Source organism: Adiantum capillus-veneris, chromosome 14 (assembly GCF_014529385.1).
Source record: "Adiantum capillus-veneris isolate H3 chromosome 14, ASM1452938v2, whole genome shotgun sequence".
Classification (NCBI taxonomy): domain Eukaryota; kingdom Viridiplantae; phylum Streptophyta; class Polypodiopsida; order Polypodiales; family Pteridaceae; genus Adiantum; species Adiantum capillus-veneris.
The window spans coordinates 73971308-73981613 of NC_140944.1; the positions used below are offsets into that span (position 1 = coordinate 73971308).

General features: G+C 39.7%; 1 pseudogene; it reads right to left on the reverse strand.

Moving 5' to 3' along the window:
- Positions 1-8323: 8323 nt before the first annotated feature.
- LOC147442619 (splicing factor U2af small subunit B-like) lies at positions 8324-10055 on the reverse strand (annotated as a pseudogene).
- Between the last annotated feature and the right edge of the window lie 251 nt (positions 10056-10306).

Consider the following 10306-nt stretch of genomic DNA (forward strand, 5'->3'; position numbering starts at 1 on the left):
CCGATTCGGCGCCGTCAGGCAACCGCCTCTCTCGCGTGACACGTGTCCGCTGAGTCCGCACTCAACCCCCTCTGCATGATCCCTCCCCACGCGTTGACTGTGTTGACCTTGCCACGCCCGTATCGTGCGTTGACGAACCCCTCTCCCCGCTACAGGTAAATGGTTTTTTTTTAATAAACAAAGCAAAATTACAAAAAATCAAATAAATTACAAAAGATAATAAAAATTCAACAAAAAAAAGAAATGCTAAAAAACTCATAAAAAAGGTTTTTTTAAAAATCACAAAAACACTGAAAAAAACCATAAAAATAAAATCAAAAATCAAAAATTCAAAAAATAGAACAAAAAACCATAAAAAAATTATTTTTTTAAAAAAAAATTAAAGGGAAAAAAATTACAAAAAATAGAAAAACATGAAAAAATCAAAAAAGAAAATAAAAACCTCATAAAAAATTACAAAAAAATCAAAACTTTACAAAAATAAATCATAAAAAATGGAAAACACATAGAAAAATCAATAAAAATCCAAAAATTCACAAATAAATCACAAAAAAAGAAAAAAATACACTCACAGATAAATCAAAAGTGACCATAAAAATCTTAAAAATTTGTAAAAAATTCACAAAAAATTCAAAATTGTTCGAAAAAATCAAAATAAATCAAAAAATTCTAAAAAATTTAAAAAAATTCCTAAAAATCAAAACTTTTCCAAAAAATCGTAAAAAATCATAAAAAGACCAAAAAATTTAGAAAATTCAAAAATTTCACAAATAGTTAGGAAAAATAAAAAGGAACTCGTCGGAAGTGCCAGTTAAAGACAAAAATGCCAGAAAACCCAGAAAAGCAAAAAAATCACACACCTAGCGAACAACACCAAAGTGAGCAAATCAAAAGCCGAAAAGCAAAGCCGGAGAAATGCACCGCAAAGCGAACAGAAATCGAAAATATCGGCCAGGAAAAAATCGAGCAAACACCGAAGCCCGAAACAGCAAAAGAACGGCCGAAAAAAGCAAGCAAAACCACCAATAGTGGAGCGTCAAATAAATTTCAAAAATTTTGCATGCTAGAAATTGGCAAGTGCAAACAATTGCATTGCAAATTAACTTCTAATTGAACGAGGAGGGGTACAACTCATATACGATTGTAGATTAGGCTAGTACAAGCAGCAAAAATCTTATGATCAATAGCAGAATCTGCCAATTGATAGTTTTTGTGGATTAAGCCAACATGGATTCAAATCAAGTCGAGAATTCAAGTACAACAGAATGCTAGTAGCAGTGGCAACACATGCACAACTGCAACAGAGCAAATTTTACAGCTATATGGCTACAATGGGGATAAGGTTTTGTACACAAATATAGAAGGTCATAGGTATCTTATGAGCAGTAAAAGCAGCAAAGGAGCCAAGATCCTATTGATCAGAGTAAAGCCAGACTCAGAGAACTCCCAGATGTTCATTGACTTCAGTGCAGCCAGGTATTGCAAGCTTAAAGATGAAGTGCAGATAGAAGTGCAAAGAATTGACCCAAATGGTTATCCAAAAACCTGCACAAGTCCGCAACGCATCCATTTGGTGCATATGCAATCAGGGTCATTGTACATGGACTACAGTGGTCAGATCTATAGTCGAGAGCCACAACTGCAAGATCCAACAGATCAACCAATAGAAGCATATATTGGAGAACCAAGCCAAAGACAATACAAAGGTCGAGACGGAGCAATCTATAGCTTGATGCTCAGTGTTTTGAAAGAAGATGCCGACAACTTGGCAACCGTAGAAGCAGAACCTTCTCAGCTAGAGCTTGACATGACAGAACCAGTTGAAATACCACCAGTCATGGCGTATTGCTCAGATTGTGGACAAAAGGGTGGACATTTTGCTGAAGATTGTCCAAGAAATCCAGACAACAGGGATACATCAACCGCCAAGCAAGGTACAAAGCAAATTGGAAATGCGAATCTCGATGTAAGTGCATCTAACTCGTCACTTTTTATGCAATCGGATGATTCTGCATTACCATTAGAAGCACCAGTGAAAGCATTACAAGTTCAAAACCAGCATATAGATGCACATTTACCTGAAAAGCTTAAAATTGATTCTTTGAACAATAAATTCTTGCATGAGTTTAGTCAAGGTGTCGAGATATCACCGAAGGTTAAAAATATTGTTAGGTTTGCAAATGATTTTGCATCCACTGACACAAGTGTGCAATCATTCACAAGTCTAAGGGACATATCAAATAGAATGATGTTAGTATTATATGGTACACATAATTCATATGCACACTATGTAGACCAAAAAGGAAAACTGTACAAAAAAGATCAACCAGTGTTTGAACGACCCACATACCAGCTCATAGAAGTGCGTCCAGTTATAGATCAGAAAGGATGGTTCATTTCAGAGGAAAAAATCTATTATAGCCCATCCTCTCTAGAGCTGAAAGATATTACCCGAGTGAACCCAGAAATCTGTTCAGAGCCAAACTCTCCTTTAGTAGAAATCAAGCTTCGATGTTGTGATCAAACGAGCACATATTTTGACCAAAACAGTCGTAGATATAGACGAGAGTCTAGCATTTATGATGCCTTGGGTCCTGAAACCACAAAAGCTTATATCATAGGAGATCCATGGGATAGACAATATCAGGGCAAAGATAATGCTATTTATAGCTTGACTTGGGGAATAATTTGTCATGTTTCAAGGAGATACATAGGAAACTAAACAGAAGGTTTACAGATGCCAAATGTCAACAGTGCTACCCAAAGTGTACCTTCACAGTCCCAAAAGGTGAGACTAAATCAGAGCCAAACAATTTTGAACTCTTACAATGAAGTAGGCTATAGTGATCACCCTAGGAAGGGGGGAGCTGTAAATCCATCAAGCTCAGCTCATGTACCAGGAAATGCTACACCATCTAGAAGCCATAGAGCCTCTAGCCAACAGACATTTTCAAAGCAGAAACCATTGAAAGATCATATGGTTGTTGGAAGTTTCCAATTGACCAAGATTCCCTCAGAATCTGCAGACAAATGCTTATATGAAGATCATCAGGGACAGAAGTTTCAAGTGATCTCCACAATTCAAAGCCAAAAGCCAACAAATCCAATATTGTTCAAACAGTTACCTGTGATCAAGCTCACATATGCATATCAAGATGCACATGGTAATGAATATCAGCAAGGTCATGACCTTGTACAAACCCCTACGGATGGCCCGACTGAAGTCAAAGACTATCTGAAAATGATGCAAAGCCTCAAGCTGCCAGAACAGATGATAAAAAATTCAAAGTCAATGGGAGGTAAAGTTCAGAAAGCTACACAAAGGTCACCACCAAAATCTCCTCCAAAGAGATAAATTCTGCCAGAAAGTACAGTGCATCTATTAAGATGAAGAGTTACCCAGATGCAGGAGGACAATGCTCAACAATTGCAAAAAAGTGCAGTATCACAATCATACGAGTCGACATCAACGGAAGCAGGTGGTCAAAGCAAAGAAAATGCAGACAAAGCGAACCGAAGGACACTGCCACAACAAAAGCAGTCAGTTCAGACACGAATCTTGAAATGATCAAGTGCAACATCATTGGTGAACACGAAGAAAAACTGTCAAGAGAAGTAAAGCTACATTTTCAGTTAGACAAGAACATCATGTCTTTTTGCACTTGGAAAAGATGTGGACAACCACAACTGAAAGATGCTCCTGAATTTGTGAACATGTCAGGAAAAAAATGAGCAGAATGCTGGGGAATCATCTCCACCACCATTGAAGTAAGATCACAAATCATCATAGCTCAATTCTATGTGATCACAACAAAGGATATGATAGATGACATCATAATGGGAATGCCAATGGCCCAGAACATGTTAGACATACATAATGCAAACATGACGGAGTCATCACATAAAACAAAGAATGAAGACCAAGACTGGTCACCCGCGGACGACAGCAAAAGGTCCTCAAGCACAGTTAGAATGGAGATTGATATCAAAGCCAATATTATTGAAGATGATTCATCTCCATCAAACAGAAATTCAAAAGAGCTTAAAGCAAATCGGGCAATAGCAGTGCAAATCAAATAGAACAAAAAGCAACCACGGAAGCTATTGAGCAAAAAATACTACCAAAGCTAGAAGAAACAAAGAAAAATCTTGCAGACAAAGGTAAAGCTAAAGTGAAACTTCCACTGATTAGCAAAGAAGGTGTGACATCATATCCCTCTACATCAAAGAACCCTCATGGATCAGCTTCTTCAAGCAAGTCAGGCTTTCAAAACTTCAAGTCAAATGCTGACCCAATTGAAACCAAAAGAGCAAAGATATTTCAGCCAAAGTACTCAAAAAAGAAAAGGAGAGTCAAGCAAGTGTTTGTACCGAGCAGTTTAGTCAAAGTCAATGATCCGGTTTGGATTAAGGACATGAAATCAACACAGAAAGACAAACACATGGGATGGATAGCATCACATTGGAGCTTAAAGGAACAGGAGTACTATGGAGGTAACAGAAAGATATGGGTACCAAAACCTCAGGTTAGAGCATATGAAGTAACTTCAAGTCCATCCCAAGAAAGAAGGCCGCCAAGGTATCAACCTTGACAATATCCTAGGATACCTAAGAAGCAGGTATACAATAGAACAACATTGAATGTTGCTAAAGTCTACCACAACTCTCAAGAGGATACATAACAAAGATGGATCTCAAAGAATCTTCCTCTTAGACAAGGATTCTACACAGGGTATATAAAGATTTGGCTACCAGTCAATCGCAAGCCAACTACAGCTACACCAGACCTGCATGAAGATCTCAAGAACTTGACAAAACCTTGAGCAAAGCAAAGTCAACAACGGAGATACAAAGGTTATCACGAGATTTGGATTCCTAAGTCTTCCGATGCTCCTAGTCAAAATCCAGATGCCGATAGCCAACAAAGGCCTACAACAACATCAAAGACTCCTATCAACATGCCTATTTTGGAAAATCAAATAGATAATGGAGTCTTCACAGTCAAACAAGGACAACTCAACCAACGCAAATGCAGATTCAAAGATGATAAAATAGGTATGGCAAAAGAAACCTTCAATGCCAACTTGGTCCTTCACTAATCCTCTTTTTGAGGATTCAAGCTTACTTTTACCTGAAGAAATGTTTGTAGTAAGCACAAGAATGTAAAAAATCAAGTCGCCAGGGTGTGGGGTGCAAAAAACACTCTTTGGCATAGTCAGAGTCGGGCTGTTGAGCCATAAAATGAGCAAAGCGTTAGACCCAAAGCTTCATGTCATATTAAACTTTGTGCTAAGAGTCGTAGTTATTAGGCTTACACTCAAGCTGGAAGAGTTGAGCATATCTAAGTCATGTTGCTCATGCTGGATGAGATGAGCATAAGAGTTGAAGTCTATTAACTTACAATTGGTGGAGTGTCGTAGAGTCCAACACTCACGCATAGTGCACATTAAGATGAGAGCATATATCCTCGTCAACAAAAACCATTCTTAATGGGGTGCCAGCTTGCAAAGCCATGTCATATGCTTTTATAGCTACACTATCTTTCTGAAGAACCCCTCAAAATATTTCTTGCACAACATATTGTTATCCATGCATTTTTGTGTATGCATAAATAGGATGTCCCATCATTGGACATATGCATTAGACACTCATTTGGCTTCCACCTATGCACCTTAAGTGGACTACAACAGGAAAAAAAATGTTCCATCATGCTACCCTTTCATATTTGCTGCCTTTCTAATTCCATATCTATTAGCAAATAATCCCTTGAGTACTTTATTAATATTTCCCATGCTAATAAGTACTCCAATAATGCACGTATCCTAAAGGCACTTTTTTCCCACTGGGTTTTTTCCCTTTGGTCATCCAGGTATTAGACCCTAATTTAGAACCTCATCATTCTATTTCCCTTGTACATATTTTTCATAAGTAAACAGAAGCCTCCTCATTATGCTATTACAACGGAAAAATGCAACATCACCTCTCATATCAAACATATTCCGACCAATGAAATCGCTGCAACAAAGTGAACCTCATCAACAAATTCAACGACCAAGGAAGACGATCAGCCCATCAACAACCAATCAAATACCTTCCGCAGCCTCCACGGACACTTGTCAATAGTGCTCGAGGACGGGCACTAAAATAGGAAGGGGGGAATGTTAACTGAGTCAAAGTTAGTTAACAGAAGCTGCTAAAGACCGAAGACGTACGAATGAACATCAAGGATGAATGCAAAGAAGTAGTAAAGATTGGAGTTACACATTTTCCACATTTTCTCGAAATGGTCACGTATTGTAAATTCCCGATTTATTTCAAGCCATTGTAATATTTCTAATGTGTTACGGGTTCAATGGAAGTTCCAAGTTGTAAAGAATAGGTCACTTACTGTGCCTATGTTGCAAATTCAGTAAGTGGTGAGCCCTAAAGGCCTTGGGCACCCGAACATTGTGTATTTTTACCCTAGGTATATAAGGCAGTGTGTAAAAGAAATTAGGGTTCTCAAGTCATTTGTTAAGAGCACTCTTTGGTGAGAGCTCTGGAGGTGTGTGGCTATGGAGTCCTTGAGCTTCTCCTTGCTCATGAGACTTGATTAACACTAATAAATGATTCATTCTCTTTCACTATGCCTCTCTCATGCTTCTTATGATTGCCCGATCATGTTGGAGTAGATACTATTGAAGCGAAGGAGAGGCAACTCATAGGGTGCCAACAATGAACCATGTTAGGAGAACTATAGCCAATACCATTCACTCTCGCATGGTTGTAATGTTTTTACTTCATATTGTAATGTTTGCATATCACAAATAATTTTGGGATGAATCATACAAATGAAATAGGCATTGAACATCTAGGAAAAATACATACAAGCATCCCACAAAATGATAAACGCCTTGACAAAATCATGACATAAATACACGACCATTCTCAGATTGAAAAATAATAACAAATTCAAGTAGGCAACAAACCAAACCCCCATTGGAATCAAAACAAAGGTTCGGTGCATCTCAATGCATTTTTGGGAATATATTGTTGGGATAGGAAAGATTAAGTTCAAGATCTTGTAATTCAAAATATCTTTGTTTACTATATGTGAATGCTACATCCTAGCTTGCTTCAGATGTATATAAATATTCTAGCCGCTTCTTAGATACCATAGTAGATAATAATATCATTTACAAACAGATATGGTGAGTTAGTACTACTACACAATGCACACTCAAAGACAGACTTTACTACCTCAAAATGTTCAACTTCAATAAGAACTCACAAGGAAAAACCAAGCTTTATTGAAACCCAAAAAGATAAAACATGCAAGAATAATGTCATCAAAATACATTTAGCTTCCATCCATTAGGATTGAGTGACTACATGCTTTGAGCACCAAGACAAAAGTGACTATATTTGGGGAGATCCCTTGCTATATTTGGACCTCACAAAAAATGATCATAGATCTTTCTTTGCTGACCCTTGCAGGCATATCCTTTTATAATCTAGTCCCATACACTTCATCTAGAAACAAACCCTTGCTTTTCACGTGCAAAAAGCAACCCACAAGAATTCGCCATCAACTAGGTGATGGGTACTTGCAATCGAAGATGCTGGCAAGGGCCTGCTGCAAGCTGAGAGCAGTTCTCTCCCTCTCCCTCTCTCAACTTAGAACTATAGCCAATAGAGCTACGGGTGCTACACCAGATTCCTCTCTCTCTCTCTCTCTCTCTTTCTTTAAGAAATGTTGCCAACAGGGGTACAGGTGCTACACCATATCCTCTCTCTCTCTCTCTCTCTCTCTCTCTCTCTCTCTCTCTCTCTCTCTCTCTCTCTCTCTCTCTCTCTCTTTGGGAAAACTTTTTCTATACTACATTACTTGATATCTATACACATTTACATTTCATCCCTTACAATGCATCAATATACTATTGCATTTGACTTACACCGCAATATTCATCCTGCAAGTTAGTAAAGTTTGATTTCATGAAAGCTAAAAAACCTACTTCTTTTGTTACATTTCATTTATTGTGCTTTGACAAACACAACTACAAGGGGAAAGATCTATGGTTTGATCCCGCAAAAGAACATGTTAGCCGTGTCAAATGGAGTTGCTTCATGTTCAGGGTTCCATTGTTCTATCTTTGCTTTGCATTCAATACTCCCTTCCCTGATGGGGCTTTGATCTCTATGCCTTGGTAAACTTGAAGGACTATACCCTCTGATTGAACCTCTTGAATGTGATCTCTAAACATCAGAATCTCCATATTCATAAGCATACCTTGAATGCCCGTGACTTCCATATTATTCTCGTGTGTCATAATCTCTCCAGGGATTATAATTCAATTTGAGGGTTGCAACTCCTACTTTATACATGCCTTTTGTAGCTTCCAAACATCTTTCTTTGGAAATCGATCCCTGCCAATTTCCCCTACCAATTTTCATAACATGCATAAAGTTACAATATCCACCCCAATTACAATTTCCTCAAGCTGCCGACAAGTAGCCTCTCCAAAATCTATAAGCGGTGAACAATCTGCAATAGTATTTGGGCAGCCTACATAAAATCGTCCAGTCAATCCTTACAAAGTAGCAGCTTCTTTCTCCTCTTCTTGGAATTGTGCATACACATTTCCAACCATGTGATCGACAAGATTATTGCAAATGTGTAAACTCTCCAGCCTCCAAACTTCCCAAGCTCTTCAAAGATATCAAGGTAGAGCATGGAGAAAAGAAGAGTGGGACTAATAGTGGGCTTGTTGTGTAGAGGCGAGCAACAATCTCCGTGCATGCATGCCCCGATCTTGAAGTAGAAAGAACAATTCACTCTATCCTTTAGTTGTGCCAAAAATGGATGCCAAGTTCTTCGTTGGTTGCAGGTGAAATCTAGGATGAAATCACCACATAAAAGATGCCCATCAGGTAGTGAGTTTCCTCCACCAAGTTCAACAACTCCAATTTATGTGGGGAATAATAATCCACATCATCCATTTAGTTGTCATCCTAGTAGGCACAATTGCCTGCATTCCCATGAATGACATGAACCTTGTAACTGCCTCCACACTTGTATATAACAAACCCATTTGTAGTAATCTATCATCACCTTGATCACATTTGGCTAATGCCTTGCCTCTTGCCTACACACCTCCGTGCTCTCCATCTCTCTCTCTCTCTCTCTCTCTCTCTCTCTCTCTCTCTCTCTCTCTCTCTCTCTCTCTCACCTTCTCTAGGAGCTCCTTTCCCTCACATGGTATCATCGCAGCAACCTCTTGATCTTTCCACACCCGTGCCCCCCCCTCCACCCCCCACCCCCAAACAAGCCTCCTGCGGATTCTCTATTATGGGAAAAGGGCCTTATTTTGGTCCTCACGGATGCCCTACGGTGAGCCTGCCATGCCGTCTATTGAGCCTTTACTATGGTGAGGTACTCCATCCCAAGTCTAAAGGCCCCATGACTGCTGCAATTCGGTGCTTGCACCCGTGTAGATGGAGGTGACCGGCACAGCCAGTCACACAGTTTATGGGGGGCCAGCACGTCAAGCTGAGCTATATACAACTACTCGCATTTTGCAAGCAACACAGTGGTAGAGGTGCTGTATCTCATTGTCCAAGTCCTAAGTTGGACACCGTGTCAGTTGCGTGTTGATTCTTCTATTGGTCAACCGGTTCTGGCCCGTGTGAGGTGACTGGGGAACCGGGAGGGGTTGCTTGCCAAGATGGCAAGTGCCCCGATATCTATCCAACGCCCTAAAATTTTGTCTCGCTCTTGCCTCATGGCGCAGACCCTCCCTACAGGCACTACCGTGCAGATGACAATGCCGATGGTGATACATCATTGATGCCTTTCTTGCTAGCCTGGCTCTTGATGTGGTTCAATACACTCATGCTCAAATTCTTGTTGATGCTGCCTCCCAATCAAGCCATGTTTCCATGGTTTCTCTCCATTCTGCTATTGCTCATGCATGCGATGCTAGGGCATCACCCAACCTTACCATGCGTTCAACCTTGTCTTGTAGTGACTGTGGCCATGAAGCAAACAATCCACTATCTTCCTTTGCCTCACTCATGGCTTCCAGTGGATCCCTCAATGCTCCAATCATTGCAGCCCCTCCTTGCAAGAAAATAAACTTGCTCTCCTGCAATGTAGCGGATGATGAAGCATTGCTCCTAGACCTCCTTGATATTGATACACAAGGGGCTGCTCTAATATCCATCCTCACCGCAACACCTAAGGACGAGCCTGCTGTAGCCACCACCCCTCTCAAATTACCAACTGCTGCAGCAAAGAAGGATACCCTTGCTACCGCGATTACTACAA